Source organism: Spea bombifrons, chromosome 1, assembly GCF_027358695.1.
Source record: "Spea bombifrons isolate aSpeBom1 chromosome 1, aSpeBom1.2.pri, whole genome shotgun sequence".
Lineage (NCBI taxonomy): Eukaryota > Metazoa > Chordata > Amphibia > Anura > Pelobatidae > Spea > Spea bombifrons.
This window is the reverse complement of record NC_071087.1, coordinates 163,393,070-163,410,579: the sequence shown is the minus strand read 5'-3', so window position 1 is coordinate 163,410,579 and position 17,510 is coordinate 163,393,070. Positions and strand designations below refer to the sequence as shown.

Sequence of the window (17,510 nt, the reverse complement as noted above, 5' to 3'; positions counted from 1 at the left end):
GGAGGGGGTCCCAGTGTCTGTGTATTAGGAGGGGGTGCGTGTCCCGGTGTCTGTGTATTAGGAGAGGGTGCGTGTCCCGGTGTCTTTGTATTAGGAGGGGGTCCCAGTGTCTGTGTATTAGGAGGGGTGCGTGTCCCGGTGTCTGTGTATTAGGAGGGATGAGGGTCCCGGTGTCTGTGTATTAGGGGGGGCGCGTGTCCCGGTGTCTGTGTATTAGGAGGGGGTGTGTGTCCCGGTGTCTGTGTATTAGGAGGGGTGCGTGTCCCGATGTCTGTGTATTAGGAGGGGGTGCAGGTCCCTGTGTCTGTGTATTGGGAGGGGTGAGGATCCCGGTGTCTGTGTATTAGGAGGGGTGCGTGTCCCGATGTCTGTGTATTAGGAGGGGTGCGTGTCCCGGTGTCTGTGTATTAGGAGGGGTGAGTGTCCCAGTGTCTGTGTATTAGGAGGGGTGCGTGTTCCGGTGTCTGTGTATTAGGAGGGGTGCGTGTCCCAGTGTCTGTGTATTAGGAGGGGTGCGTGTTCCGGTGTCTGTGTATTAGGAGGGGGCAGGGTGTCCCGGTGTCTGTGTATTAGGAGGGGGTGTGTGTCCCGCTGTCTGTGTATTAGGAGGGGGTCACGGTGTCTGTGTATTAGGAGGGTTGAGAGGCGTCTGTGTATTAGGAGGGGGTCCCGGTGTCTGTGTATTAGGAGGGATGAGAGGCGCATGTCCCGGTGTCTGTATTAGAAGGGGGTCCATGCCCCGGTGTCTGTGTATTAGGAGGGGTGCGTGTCCCGGTGTCTGTGTATTAGGAGGGGTGCGTGTCCCGGTGTCTGTGTATTAGGAGGGGTGAGGGTCCCGATGTCTGTGTATTGGGGGGGGGCGCGTGTCCCGGTGTCTGTGTATTAGGAGGGGTGCGTGTCCCGATGTCTGTGTATTAGGAGGGGGTGCAGGTCCCTGTGTCTGTGTATTGGGAGGGGCGCGTGTCCCGGTGTCTGTGTATTAGGAGGGGTGCGTGTCCCGGTGTCTGTGTATTAGGAGGGGTGCGTGTCCCGGTGTATTCTGCACGCGTGTTCCGTGTTGTGTGTGAGGAATGCGGGTCGGTGACTCAGCTCGGAGGGTAGGGGTCACTTAGTACAAAGTGTTTGCTGCCCCCCTGCCCCCCCCCCCTCACTCACAGGAAGATCTGCCCCGGCCCCGCAGACAGGCAGTCAGACTCTCCAATGGGACGGGGCGCCGGCCTCCACCCCCTCCCCACTCAGCACGGGGGTCTACGCGAGGGGGCTGCCTGGACAGAGAGGGAGAGAGAGGAGGGGAGAGAGAGAGGAGGGGAGAAGAAGGAAGAGAAGGAGAAGAGGAGGGGAGAGAGAAAGAGAGGAAAAGAGAAGGAGAGAGAAGTCAGGAGGAGTTCAGACAGAGAGACAAACAGCTGGGGGAGAAAAGGAAGACAGGGGGAGAGAGACAGAGGGGAGAGAGACAGTCTGCTGAGAGAGGAGGACAGAGCGAGACCGACTCACAGCATGGAGTCCATTGCTGGATAACAGCCTGTAAGGTAAGACTGATAGCATTTATCACAGGAGCGGGAGTAGTACTTACCCAGCTCTGCTTGCCTGGGTTGGAAGCTTAACCCATGAGCTGTCAGATGTCTCTGTGATGCCCCATAACGTGTAGCGGATGGCGTGTTATGTGAGGAGTTGTGTGCGCGACGCAGTATGTTATGTGAGTAGTTGTGTGTGTGCGGCGCAGTGTGTTATGTGAGTAGTTGTGTGCGCGGCGCAGTATGTTATGGGAGTAGTAGTGTGTGTGCGCGCTGCAGTATGTTATGTGAGTAGTTGTGTGCGCGGCGCAGTATGTTATGGGAGTAGTAGTGTGTGCGCTGCACAGTATGTTTTGTGAGTAGTAGTGTGTGTGCTGCGCAGTGTGTTATGTGAGTAGTAGTGTGTGTGCGCGGCGCAGTATGTTATGTGAGTAGTAGTGTGTGTGTGTGGTGCAGTATGTTATGTGAGTAGTTGTGTATGCGCGGCGCAGGATGTTATGTGAGTAGTTGTGTGTGTGTGGCGCAGTATGTTATGTGAGTAGTTGTGTGTGCGCGGCTCAGTATGTTATGTGAGTAGTAGTGTGTGTGCTGCGCAGTGTGTTATGTGAGTAGTAGAGTGTGTGTGTGGCGCAGTATGTTATGTGAGTAGTTGTGTGTGCGCGGCTCAGTATGTTATGTGAGTAGTAGTGTGTGTGCTGCGCAGTGTGTTATGTGAGTAGTAGAGTGTGTGTGTGGTGCAGTATGTTATGTGAGTAGTTGTGTGTGCGTGACGCAGTGTGTTATGTGAGTAGTAGTGTGTGTGCTGCGCAGTGTGTTATGTGAGTAGTAGAGTGTGTGTGTGGCGCAGTATGTTATGTGAGTAGTTGTGTGTGCGCGGCTCAGTATGTTATGTGAGTAGTAGTGTGTGTGCTGCGCAGTATGTTATGTGAGTAGTAGTGTGTGCGCGGCTCAGTATGTTATGTGAGTAGTTGTGTGTGCGTGACGCAGTGTGTTATGTGAGTAGTAGAGTGTGTGTGTGGTGCAGTATGTTATGTGAGTAGTTGTGTGTGCGTGACGCAGTGTGTTATGTGAGTAGTAGTGTGTGTGCTGCGCAGTATGTTATGTGAGTAGTAGTGTGTGTGTGGTGCAGTATATTATGTGAGTAGTAGTGTGTGCGCGGCTCAGTATGTTATGTGAGTAGTTGTGTGTGCGTGACGCAGTGTGTTATGTGAGTAGTAGAGTGTGTGTGTGGTGCAGTATGTTATGTGAGTAGTTGTGTGTGCGTGACGCAGTGTGTTATGTGAGTAGTAGTGTGTGTGCTGCGCAGTATGTTATGTGAGTAGTAGTGTGTGTGCGGTGCAGTGCATTATGTGAGTAGTAGTGTGTGTGTGGTGCAGTATGTTATGTGAGTAGTTGTGTGCGCGGTGCAGTATATGGGTGAGAAATTTGTGCAAAGCCTCCAAGTAAAAAATGGGGGTTTTATACGAAAGGGAAAATGTTGAAACAGAAGAAAATTACCCAAAAATGTTGTTGATTTGTTGCGTGAAGGTATTTTCAGATTGTTTGTGAATTTTGTAATTCTGAGGAAAAATAAAATGTGTAGAAAAACGTGAAATATAACAGCGCCTCTAATATATGAGAGCGGCCCCAAAATCTACGAGCTTCATGTATACGTTCTAACAAAAAAAACAACAAAAAGTGATTAAAAAAATGATAATTTATAATAATAATAAATAATAATTCATAATAAAAATAATAATTTATAATAATAATAATTTATAATTTATAATAATAAATAATAATTAATAATAAAATAATTTATAATAATTTATAAAAATAATAAATTATAATAAAAGTATTCTAATAATTTATAATAATTTATAAAAATAATAAATTATAATAAAAGTATTCTAATAATTTATAATAATATACTGTTTTTTCTCAGATATCCAACATATAACGACAAAAACATAAAAAAGAAAATACATGTTTTTTTGTGTGTAATATTGCTAAAATATCGAACACTCCAGCACACTCTTATCACGTTTGATCCCAGATCTGTCCAGCACGTTGAGGGTTAAAAAAGATTCTGCGACTTAAAACCAGTAGTTTTTGTCGATAATAAATCTTAGGTTTGCACGGGATGAAAAATTACAGAAATAACCAAATAACAACAAAATAAAATAATAAAAAATCACAACTTCCTTAACGCGCCGCGTTTCGCTCTTTGATACGACTTCCGCCAGGCGCAGTTTTTATGCAAATGCATTAAATAATTGTTTAAAAATATACGTTTTTGTCATTTTGCGTGTAGAAGATTTTTGGGTTGATGCCCCGTTTGCAGACCCCGGGGGGGGGGCAGGTAGGGCTTTAGTTACCACCAGATGTTTCTGTATCTCACTGCCCGTTGGGGAGCGCTGCCACCGGCCACGAGATTTACCCCAATGCCCTGCTGTACGCGCTGCATGCGCTCAGACGTTTAAACTGCCTGGGTTATTCTGGATCGGTTCGGACAGCCCGGGTTATTCTGGATCGGTTTGGACAGCGGGGGTTATTCTGGATCGGATTTGGGTGGATTCGGATGTATTCGGTCGGATCTGGGTGGATTCGGTCGGATTTGGGTGGATTCGGTCGGATCTGGGTGGATTCGGTCGGATTTGGGTGGATTCGGGCGGATTTGGGTGGATTCTGGCGGATTCGGTCGGAGTTGTCAGTGAGATCCGGTTTTGGGGGATCGGAGGAAACACGCAAACATCCCCCGCAACAAACCCAACAATTTAAGGTGTAAAGAGGTGCAGTCGCCATAACAACAGAACCTCATTAACCGGTTCCGGGTTTTTATTCTTTCAGAGGCTTTGCTGAAGTTTATTAGAGGGGCGATTAATGTCTTCTGCGGGTGGAACGACGTGTCATTGGCATTACCCAGAATCCTTTACTCCTTCATTGTCTCTCTTATGAGATGCTCTGTGTTCAGTATCAGTATTAGATTGTAAGCTCACAAGCCCGGTCCTCCCTACCTAATGGATCGGTTTGTCCTAGTCTGTGAATGTCTTTTTGCACCTGGAAAAGAGAAGACAGACGGGGGGGGGGCATTTAAATACATAAAGGGGTTAATAAAGTACAGGAGGGAAATTTATTTCAAAGGAGGAGAAAAGTTACAACAAGAGACCGGAATCCAACACTAGAGAGTCAGAGACTGAGATGGAAGGAAGTTTTACTTTACTGAGAGGGTAGTAGATAAGTGGAACAGCCTCCCAGCAGAGGTGGTAGAGGGTAATACAGTGGATGGAATTGGGGGAGGGAGCTGCACAGGGGCACGGAATGGATTTGTTTGCTTGTTTGGGTGCCGGGATTTAAACGAATTGGAGAGCGAGTTGAGACTGGCAGGAATCCCGCTGGAGGGGATCGGGTGGAAATGAAAATCCCCGAGACTTTGATGTAAAGAGCCGGCTCCCCGCAGCCACGGTATTCTCGGTATTCTCGGTATTCTCGCGCGGCTTTTGAAGCTTTGGAATCATTACTGTGATCCCCCTAGCGCTGCAGCTTCTACTTCAGCTAAGTGACTTTTATTTGTTTCCTGCAGGTCCTTTAATGATCATTTTTCATGCTGAGGCTGTAGGGAACGCGCTGTTATTATCATTTATTTATATAGCGCATACAATTTACCCAGGATTCCGCTGGCTGGCGTGCTGGTGGCCAGATCCCGGGAGGGTTAAATCCTGAGGATCCACTGGGATCCTGTGCATGCGCAGGGAGCAGATCCAACACCTTCTAACGGAAACACCTGCCTTAAAGAATGATAAATCCGCCGTTATTTTGCCGATAAATGATAAATATATAGAGGGCTCCGGGGGGGCTACTAGCCGGCTGCCCGCCGCTCTCTGCCCGGTAACCGGTTACTGGATCGGGTTGTAAATGAGATTTTTTGTTTAATGGAAACTGGAGCTTCTGGCCGCCATCTGGAGTTATTCCTCAGATTCCATCATCCTTCCCATCCTTCTGCTTTAAGCTTTAGCCCAATCCCGGTCTTTTTTAAGGACCGTGCTCAGCCAATCACAAATCGGTTCATGTACAATGTGACACAGAACGGCCAATCCCACGGAATCCTGATTTACCTTTAAATCGCATAAATTCATCTGTTCACCAAAAATCTCTTTATTTATATTAATTATTCCATTTTTCTCTTTGCTACGAAATATAATCCAGAAACGCCTTTGACGTCTCGATCCCGACAGCCGGCGGATTCCGCATCTTTACCGCCCTTACTGTAGAAATCGTTTTTTGGTTTTTTTATGTACCGTCGCCCCATCTGGTGTCGCGGCTGCAGGAAAGGGGTTGTTGGTTTAAAAAAATAAATCAAATCCCGGGCGTTTCAGGCGCGACTGTCCCTTTAAAAGGAAATTGTTGCCCGGAGGAAGTGACATCATGATCCCAAAGCGGTAACGAGGATGCTTCACGCCTCCTAATTGACTGTAATAGCCGCAATTTGCCAATAATTGGTTCCCTGCGGCAGCAGAAGGAGCACAGATGTGCCGAGGATGGGGTCATCGAGGTATGCGGCACATTTTCATACATGAAGAACCGCCGGCAGCCAGGACTTATAAATCACAGCCCCAACTGCCGGAACCTGTATATGTAATAAGGTGCCCGTTGGGCTTGTGTTACATGGTGACACTGCTTGCTTTGTTCCCGTTGATGCCGGGCGCACGGTGCCATTGAGGAACCGGAGTTGCAGACCAAACACCGGAGCTCTTCAGACCAGAATTGCTCCGGTTCACCAACCCTGCTGACCGGGTTACCTGCCGGCAGCCGTGGTTAGAGTCGAGGAGGTGATAGCCTCAGCAGTCCCTGGGTCAGCCGGGTTGCAGACGGGTACCTGGGTGCTCCCAATAACCTGAGAAAATGCGGGTAGCTATGGCCACAACATCCGGGTACCACTCATCACCCGGCGAGGTACAGAGGCGCTTGCTAGTCAGGGCTATTCCACTGCCGCCTGCCCTGACCATCGTGCCGCTTGTGCGTCATGCTGCCCCGTTTGGATTCTCTTCTGGGCTCCATCGTAAATGTGGCGAATCCTCTCTGTTGTCGCACAGTTTTACGCCCTCACACCCTACACAGATCCTCAGTGTGAGACCAGCCGAAAGAAAGGTGGAACCGACAAAGAGAGCGAGATATTGAGAAGGAATGTGACCAATCAAAACCTTCCGCCACCATGAGCGGCGCCTCATCGGTTATTCAAGGGTCGAGTAGCCCCCCTAGCGCTCCGTTGAGTTTCCGTTAAGTTCTCGATTGCTGTTGAGTTGGCAGCAGGAAAGATCCCGCGGGACGGCGGTCAGGTCGCCGGTGACTCGGTCGTCAAGATTTCTCTTGTTGAAGTTAACGGCGTTCTCCTAATGTCCAGGTTGGCTTTGGAACGTCTTCGCCGTTTTAAGTCAAATTACTTTTGATGAAGTTGATCCGTGGTCATTCTGACCTTGGTGATCACTTCAGGGGAGTGTTATGGCAACTAAGGTGAGTTGGCCTGAGGAACTCAACTCATCTATGAACTCGAACCTTTGTGAATAGCCCCCAGAGGGAGCCGGTAGAAGAGGAGGCATTTAGGTAACGCTTGGGTGAAAGCATGCGAGGGCCGTCGCACACGCTTACTCCGGGCCAGGCTTCACTCGCAGCTACAAACAAATCTAACATTTCCCGATAACCTAAACGCCTTCCTGAGACGACGAGCCTCCAATGGAAGTAAGGAAACGTCACTCACCCCCCCCCGTCTCCTGCTCGCCCCCCCCTCGCCCCCCCTCGCCGGGTGAAATTATGAAATGAATGGTTTCCCAGTTCAATCTCCTTATTTGAATTTAATTTTTTTGCGTCTAATAATTATAACCCCCTGGTAGGTGTTTGTTTTTTTTTTTCTAATCCAAATAACCCCGGATTGGCCGGACGCCCCTCCTAACCGAGCGCTTTCATTTCCGTTATTTATTTTGTTGTCCGACGTTGAACTCTTTCTGGCTCAATAACGCCTTTGATGAAATCCTGCCGTGTTGTCCCACGTGCAAAAGGTGCGCATGGAGGCCAGCGCGGGCCTTCTTCCAGGACACAGCCGGGGCTTCCAGGAGCAGCCTGGCATTGGGCACACGATCAGCACGGATGAAAGGCTTTACTCCAGCTTCCTGATACTGAGCACATCGAGTCCTTTATCGCAGCTCTTTGGCACTGTGCACGCCGTATGCTTTACTTCCTCTGTCAGCGATTGGCTGCTTCAGGCAGCCAATGTTTGTGTGAAAGTAGCCCAAAGGAGGAGGCAGCGTGCTGCAGCTCTGAAGCTGCAGCTTCTTCTGATAAATCTGTTTAAGGAAAGCCCAGTAAGGAAGGCATTGCTATATTCTGCTAAATATAATCATTTTTATTGCTTATTTATTTTTATGTTTGTGCCAAAGATCGTTTTCTGTGGAAATTCCCCTTTAAGAATATCCGTATAACAGTCTATTGTACAGCGCTGTGGACTATGATGGCGCCATATAAACCAATGAATAATATTAATCATGCACGGGGCGGTGGATTCTCTCTCTCCGGCCTCATAGTAGGAAGAGGATATTTGGGTCACAGCTTGAAACGCTTCCCAGATCCCCGGGGGGCAGTTAGCCGGGTGATTAATAGCCCCCGGGGGTAAGAGCAGCAGTCAGTCCATGTGGCGGGGGCCCTGCCGAGTTATTTCCAGGGACCCTCCTACATTTTTCAGAACTTTCAGCTGAAGCAGAGAGACGGACGGAAAAAGCTGTCAGCCGCCGTCTGCTTTTACCTTTTAATAGTTCCCGGGAATGCGAAGGAACAGAACACGGCGTTCCCGAGCTGCCCCGCCGCGCAGGACCAACACCGCTGGGTCACAGAGCTCAGCTGCCAAACACCATACCCATGAGAGGGCTGCCCCGCCGCCCAGGACCAACACCGCTGGGTCACAGCGCTCAGCTGGCAACCACCATACCCATGAGAGGGCTGCCCCGCCGCCCAGGACCAACACCGCTGGGTCACGGCGCTCAGCTGGCAAACACCATGAGAGGTCTCTTTAGATAGGGGAACCTGAGAATTGGTGCGCCCCCCCCCATTATGTATTCTGTAACCTTTTGCCCAGTGGGTGACAGCAAGAAAAAATGATGTCATATGAATGGGCTTTATTCACTAAACCATGAACAGCATACGGGTCGCCCTTACAAAAAAATTACTGCAGTTTTTCTGAAGTAATACTGCTATTTTTTGGACATGAAAAAACTGCAATACTGCACTTTTACCGCAGTTTTACTGCATTTGTACTTCACTGTACTGCAGTTTTACTGCAGTTATTTTTGTACGGAAGTACAAATGCAATAAAGCTGCAGGACATTGAATTACAACTGTAGGTTTGCAATATAAAAAAAAAGTGCGGCAGTTTTTTCATGTCCAAAAAATAGCAGTATTACTTCAGAAAAACTGCAGTAATTTTTCTTAGGCGCACCTTCAGATAAATAATTCCCTCTCTCCGACTTTATTCATTATGATGGCCAACCCGGGCTTCTCCCGCAGGAAGGGCAGAGCGGGCCCTGTATAATGTATAGATAAATCAGTGGCCGGCCCCCTGTATAATGTATAGAGAAATCAGTGACCGGCCCCTGTATAATGTATAGATAAATCAGCGAGCCGGCCCCCTGTATAATGTATATATAAATCAGTGAGCCAGCCCCTGTATAATGTATAGATAAATCAGTGAGCCAGCCCCCTGTATAATGTTTAGATTAAATTCATGTTTTAGTAATTTTTGAATATATATATATAAGGCAAATGACTTTAGCCAGATCTCTCTGCAGCGCGGTGACCTCATCTAACGGCAGAATTGTGACTTCGCTCTTACATTCCACATATCAGAAAAGTAAATAAACGCGGCCTCTTTTTCCATAAGATCTGGACAAATTTCCACGATTCACAGGGATCAACATCCAACCCAGGTGTTTTATAAGCTGTTTGGGGGGGGGGGCTGCAGAATAATATGCGGTCCGGGGTTATATTACTGTATACAGCGCTGGGGGTTATATTACTGTATACAGCGCCGGGGGGTTATATTACTGTATACAGCGCTGGGGGTTATATTACCGTATACAGCGCCGGGGGGTTATATTACTGTATACAGCGCCGGGGGGTTATATTACTGTATACAGCGCCGGGGGGTTATATTACTGTATACAGCGCTGGGGGTTATATTACTGTATACAGCGCCGGGGGGTTATATTACTGTATACAGCGCTGGGGGTTATATTACTGTATACAGCGCCGGGGGGTTATATTACTGTATACAGCGCTGGGGGTTATATTACTGTATACAGCGCCGGGGGGTTATATTACTGTATACAGCGCTGGGGGTTATATTACTGTATACAGCGCCGGGGGGTTATATTACTGTATACAGCGCTGGGGGTTATATTACTGTATACAGCGCCGGGGGGTTATATTACTGTATACAGCGCTGGGGGTTATATTACTGTATACAGCGCCGGGGGGTTATATTACTGTATACAGCGCTGGGGGTTATATTACTGTATACAGCGCCGGGGGGTTATATTACTGTATACAGCGCTGGGGGTTATATTACTGTATACAGCGCCGGGGGGTTATATTACTGTATACAGCGCTGGGGGTTATATTACTGTATACAGCGCCGGGGGGTTATATTACTGTATACAGCGCTGGGGGTTATATTACTGTATACAGCGCCGGGGGGTTATATTACTGTATACAGCGCTGGGGGTTATATTACTGTATACAGCGCCGGGGGGTTATATTACTGTATACAGCGCTGGGGGTTATATTACTGTATACAGCGCCGGGGGGTTATATTACTGTATACAGCGCTGGGGGTTATATTACTGTATACAGCGCCGGGGGGTTATATTACTGTATACAGCGCTGGGGTTATATTACTGTATACAGCGCTGGGGGTTATATTACTGTATACAGCGCTGGGGGTTATATTACTGCATACAGCGCTGGGGGTTATATTACTGTATACAGCGCTGGGGGTTATATTACTGCATACAGCGCTGGGGGTTATATTACTATACATCGCTGGGGGTTATATTACTGTATACAGCGCTGGGGGTTATATTACTGTATACAGCGCTGGGGGTTATATTACTGTATACAGCGCTGGGTGTTATATTACTGTATACAGCGCTGGGGGTTATATTACTGTATACAGCGCTGGGGGTTATATTACTGTATACAGCGCTGGGGGTTATATTACTGTATACAGCGCTGGGGGTTATATTACTGTATACAGCTCTGGGGGTTATATTACTGTATACAGCGCTGGGGGTTATATTACTGTATACAGTGCTGGGGGGTTATATTACTGTATACAGCGCTGGGGGTTATATTACTGTATACAGCGCTGGGGGGTATATTACTGTATACAGCGCTGGGGGGTTATATTACTGTATACAGCGCTGGGGGTTATATTACTGTATACAGCGCTGGGGGTTATATTACTGTATACAGTGCTGGGGGGTTATATTACTGTATACAGCGCTGGGGGTTATATTACTGTATACAGCGCTGGGGGTTATATTACTGTATACAGTGCTGGGGAGTTATATTACTGTATACAGTGCTGGGGGGGTTATATTACTGTATACAGCGCTGGGGGGGTTATATTACTGTATACAGCGCTGGGGGGTTATATTACTGTATACAGCGCTAGGGGTTATATTACTGTATACAGCGCTGGGGGTTATATTACTGTATACAGTGCTGGGGTTATATTACTGTATACAGTGCTGGGGGTTATATTACTGTATACAGTGCGGGGGGGTATATTACTGTATACAGTGCTGGGGGGGTTATATTACTGTATACAGTGCTGGGGGGGTTATATTACTGTATACAGCGCTGGGGGGTTATATTACTGTATACAGCGCTGGGGGTTATATTACTGTATACAGTGCGGGGGGGTATATTACTGTATACAGCGCTGGGGGGTTATATTACTGTATACAGCGCTGGGGGTATATTACTGTATACAGCACTGGGGGGTTATATTACTGTATACAGCGCTGGGGGTTATATTACTGTATACAACGCTGGGGGGTTATATTACTGTATACAGTGCTGGGGAGTTATATTACTGTATACAGCGCTGGGGGTTATATTACTGTATACAGTGCTGGGGTTATATTACTGTATACAGTGCGGGGGGTATATTACTGTATACAGCGCTGGGGGTTATATTACTGTATACAGCACTGGGGGTTATATTACTGTATACAGCACTGGGGGTTATATTACTGTATACAGTGCTGGGGGTTATATTACTGTATACCGTGCTGGGGGTTATATTACTGTATACAGCGCTGGGGGGTTATATTACTGTATACAGTGCTGGGGGTTATATTACTGTATACAGTGCTGGGGGTTATATTACTGTATACAGCGCTGGGGGGTTATATTACTGAATACAGCACTGGGGTTATATTACTGTATACAGCGCTGGGGGTTATATTACTGTATACAGCGCTGGGGGGTTATATTACTGTATACAGCGCTGGGGGGGTTATATTACTGTATACAGCGCTGGGGGGGTTATATTACTGTATACAGCGCTGGGGGTTATATTACTGTATACAGTGCTGGGGGTTATATTACTGTATATAGCGCTGGGGGGTTATATTACTGTATACAGCGCTGGGGGTTATATTACTGTATACAGCGCTGGGGGTTATATTACTGTATACAGCGCTGGGGGTTATATTACTGTATACAGCGCTGGGGGTTATATTACTGTATACAGCGCTGGGGGTTATATTACTGTATACAGCGCTGGGGGGTTATATTACTGTATACAGCGCTGGGGGTTATATTACTGTATACAGCGCTGGGGGTTATATTACTGTATACAGCGCTGGGGGTTATATTACTGTATACAGCGCTGGGGGTTATATTACTGTATACAGTGCTGGGGGTTATATTACTGTATACAGTGCTGGGGGGTTATATTACTGTATACAGTGCTGGGGGTTATATTACTGTATACAGCGCTGGGGGTTATATTACTGTATACAGCGCTGGGGGTTATATTACTGTATACAGTGCTGGAGGTTATATTACTGTATACAGTGCTGGGGGTTATATTACTGTATACAGCGCTGGGGGTTATGCTGTATACAGCGCTGGGGGTTATATTACTGTATACAGCGCTGGGGGGGTATATTACTGTATACAGTGCTGGGGGTTATATTACTGTATACAGCGCTGGGGGGTTATATTACTGTATACATCTCTGGGGGTTATATTACTGTATACAGCGCTGGGGGTTATATTACTGTATACAGCGCTGGGGGGTTATATTACTGTATACAGTGCTGGGGGGTTATATTACTGTATACAGTGCGGGGGGGTATATTACTGTATACAGCACTGGGGGTTATATTACTGTATACAGCGCTGGGGGGTTATATTACTGTATACAGCGCTGGGGGTTATGCTGTATACAGTGCTGGGGGTTATATTACTGTATACAGTGCTGGGGGGTTATATTACTGTATACAGTGCTGGGGGGTTATATTACTGTATACAGTGCGGGGGGGTATATTACTGTATACAGCGCTGGGGGTTATATTACTGTATACAGTGCTGGGGGGTTATATTACTGTATACAGTGCGGGGGGGTATATTACTGTATACAGCGCTGGGGGTTATATTACTGTATACAGCGCTGGGGGTTATATTACTGTGTACAGCGCTGGGGGTTGTTTATTCTTAAATATAAAGTCACAGAGTATTTGGGGATTGAATAAATTAACCCATTGGTGACCCGAAGGCTTTGCAGTGAGTCACCTGATCGCATGTATACCCGCTTTGTCCGCAGTGAAAGGCGCACATAATGGGACCTTTGATGTATGCGGCTGGTGACTGATCGGGGGGGTGCGGGGGGTGTCATTGAACAGCCTGCGATCCGTCACAAGCAGCGGGAGTGGGAATGACTGAGCGGCGGGGTGGAGGACGGCGACCTCTGGGCTGAGAGGAAAGCGACATCGAGCGAGCGGATGATTGTCCTGTTAGGGTCGTGAATCAGCCCTAATCCTAAGGGGATTTCTGATGACTTTGTGACGCGTGGCGGATAAATTCCGTGCCACTTAAACCATTTCACGTAAAATTCTCCAGACTCCCTGACTCCGTAGCGTGCTGCATGCGTTAAGCAATGGAACGGCTCGGTTTTACTCACCCAGCCGGACTCTATGATTAATGAAAGTTGATGGAGGAACGGACTTCGGTTGCTTTCTAATAGAATTTACCTTTAGTTTTCGGAGGGATATTTCTGGGAACAGGAACCTCAAGGAAGGGACTGTCCTCTAACATCAGGGACATCTTATCCTCCTGACTTAATACGTTGGCCACCGAAGCAGAGTGTGAGCTCCGAGCGGAGTGTGAGCGATGATTTATGGTGATCAAAGAGTTTATTTATTAACAGTTGGGCTGCTTGGAATAAAATTATTTCTAGAAGTACATACTGTTAGAATCGGATCCTTGTTACCCACATAAAAAAACAACACAGAAACTTTTAAGAAGCTTTTTTTCTGTTTCTTTGGCATCTGAGTCACATGACAATTACGTGTTCCCGGAATAATTATGGAAGGGACCCCATTTTGCGTGGTTCGGTGCGACACGGTGCATTTAAATGCGGTGTCGCTTCTGATGATAGTGGCGTTCGGGCGGCTGTAACGTACCCCTCCGCCTTGGTAACCGAAACACACATCCCATAATAACACCCCCCGCCCCGCCCCTTCCTGCCGCGGCCCTGTCCTTATGCGGAGTGCGGAACGGGCTGACATTTTTGCCTTTAAAAGGAACTGGAGTCCTTCCCGTACACGGGATTTATCATTATAAACAGCGGAGCGATCCCTCTCTGGGGGGAGGTGGTATTTGTAATATTTCCACTGTGCTACCTGCTGCAGTTTATATATACACCCGGCCAACGCGGGGTTATTAATGGCTTAACCCCTGCTGTGCCATGCAGCGCCCAGCTGAGAGGGTTAAAGCGAGGCATTGACTGCCCACACAGAGGATAGAATTATTCATCGGGTTTTATAGCGCCTCCATATTCTTTAGCGCCGTACAACAGGTAAACAGACATAACTAGTAGCGCCTGGCGAGGGGGGCCGGCGCACAGGAGCTGACAATCTATTCGAGGCAGGTTATGGAGTAGTACGGATGTATACATTTATGTTCTCAGTGCTTTACGAAGTGCGTTCGGATATTAAGTGATCTGAATAAGGGACCGCCGAGGTTTCTGTGACCGGGAAATTGTATGAAATAACATCACAGAATATCCAGAATGTGTTAAACTTATTACCCCCCCCCCCGGCGGTATTTCCTCCCCATTCCCTCCACGCACGTTGAGCATGGATTCTAGGAACCCGCGGGCAGCAGCTGTCAGACTGACCCGCAGAGCTTACAGTTCAGACTGGCTGGGGGGGATACTTTCTTAATGAGTTGCCCCCGAGACACTTGAAGTATTAACCCTTTAATAGCCCATCAGAAAGAATCTATGCAGTGACTGCCCAAACGTGTTCCCCAAATGGCTGTAATACCGGCCCTCGTGGACACCTTGATTTGTCATTATTTAAAGATACACTTAATGGAGCCACCTGCATTCAAGCAGGGAGATCAACCATAACATACTGGGAGCAAAAGTACCAACTGGGAGTCTTATATATGATCCCAGCGGGGAGGAATAAGAAGGAGTCAGACTGCGTGACCCCCCAGAATCTGCCCCAAGACCCTGAGACTCCGGGGGGAACCATGACAGTTCCCAGATATGTTTATAGAGGGGCTTTTTTGTGTTTGTTTAGTTTTTTTTACAAAAGGTGCAAAGATTAGAAAGTTCTCTCGTCACCATAACAACCGGTGGAATGTTTCTGATGATTGGACCGTTTTATTTGGTTACTATGGTGATAGAAGTTTGGAATTTTGTAAGCTGAATAATTTTTACGCTTTATGTAAAAGATAATTGTTCAGCATTTAATAATAATAATAATAATAATAATAATACCGGTAATAATAATAATAATACCGGTAATAATAATAATAATAATAATACCGGTAATAATAATAATAATAATAATAATAATAATACCGGTAATAATAATAATAATAATACCGGTAATAATAATAATGTGAGAAATAATAATACCAGTAATAATAATAATAATAATAATACCGGTAATAATAATAATAATAATAATGTGAATAATAATAATAATGTGAGAAATAATAATAATAATACCGGTAATAATAATAATACCGGTAATAATAATAGTAATAATAATAATAATACCGGTAATAATAATAATAATAATAGTAATAATAATAATGTGAATAATAATAATTCAGATACCGTGACTATCTCTGCACATGTGGCTGTCCCCTATGGTCGTGGCCCTGCCCCCCCCCCCCCCCCCGTGGCCCCCGTGGCCCCCGTGGCCCCCGTGGCCCTCTCCGTGGTCGGATGAAGCCGTTTTTATGAAGCTATAAATCTGTCGTTGCTGGAATTCTCCGGATCTCCTTCCTCCTCGCAGGGAATCTCCATGGCACGCATTCCATACATTCAGTGACCGTGGAAACATGGTGCCCGCACACGGGAAGAGGGACACGTCAAGGACACGGATGTCTTTCCTGCTTCAAGGGCATTGACACTACTATGAGTGTGCTGGCTGAGAGTTGTGAGAGTTGTGTTAATGATGTGTGTTACTTGCATCCCTTAAGTAAATTAATAGAAGCAGGCAGGGTTAGCCTGTGAAGTCCTATCATTCTCAGCCATCATACTTATGATACGGATCACCGTATGATATCAGCCGGCGGCCTCTGTCCCCGGACCCCGCGCAGGTACGGTGCCCCCCCCAGGAGGCAATGGAATAATAAATGTATCACAGGGACGTTTTAAGGAGAGCATCGCAGGCTCCTTAACGCTGACAGCAGAGACGTGACTTTAGGACTTTAGGACTTCAGGACTTTAAGACTTCGAGACCTTCCCAGCCTTAACATTTGAAGCAGGAGATTCTCAATGTGCTGCCACGGGGTGCAAAAACTTCCCTGGGGAGACCCCAACTCCCATCTTCACCAAACAACATGTCCCACAGTACCAGCTTTACCCCCAAACAGCTTGTGAGCGCCATCTTAGCCCCCAAACGGCTCATCAGTGCCATCTTAGCCCCCAAACAGCTCATCAGTGCCATCTTAGCCCCCAAACAGCTCATCAGTGCCATCTTAGCCCCCAAACGGCTTATCAGTGCCATCTTAGCCCCCCAAACAGCTCATCAGTGCCATCTTAGCCCCCCAAACAGCTCATCAGTGCCATCTTAGCCCCCCAAACAGCTCATCAGTGCCATCTTAGCCCCATGCTGGATGTAACACTTTTGTAAATGTATCATTAGAAGCAATATTTCTAGTTTTACGTTATCATTCCCGTGTCTGTCGGGGATGCTTAGATGTCACATGACTTCTCTCCGTTGTTTTTTTTATGTAATTAATCAGCGGAGGTTTATTTGTAATTAATGTTTGGTTCGCGTGGCCGCCATTATTAAGGGGTGACAGGACTGCCGCGCAGTAACCGCGGTGCGGGGTGCTCTCTCTCTCTGGGGACCCCGATCCGGCACCTAAGGAGGCCGGCGATAGCAGGACCAGGGTTATGAATTATAGGTGATTCATTCTAACAAGCCGATGGGATGTTCCCTGTAATGACTACTCCGTTCAGCAGCTGGAGGCTCTAGAGGTTATTTTTGGAATTGGCAAATATTCCGGTTTACGGATTTCTCACATTTGGAGTTTCTTAGAGGCTTTTTTTTTAAGGAATTCCCAGACTTTCCACAATAAAGGTCCAAGTCCCGGGTGAGGGGGGCTCTCGGCCCCCCCGGCCCCATATATCATACCGCCAGGCCGACAGCTCATTGTTCCCCAGTCCTGATACGGTATCTCCTAGAGAAGGCTTTACACGCGTGTGATTAG

General features: G+C 47.1%; 1 protein-coding gene across 1 annotated transcript in view; it reads left to right on the top strand.

Annotated features, from left to right (window-relative positions):
• Positions 1 to 1,449: 1,449 nt before the first annotated feature.
• Positions 1,450 to 17,510, top strand: part of IL11RA (interleukin 11 receptor subunit alpha) — a 39,804-nt gene continuing 23,743 nt past the window's right edge. The window contains exon 1 of the mRNA XM_053448729.1: positions 1,450 to 1,529. The gene's annotated coding sequence lies outside the window, so the exon portion shown is untranslated. The remainder of the gene's footprint in view (positions 1,530 to 17,510) is intronic.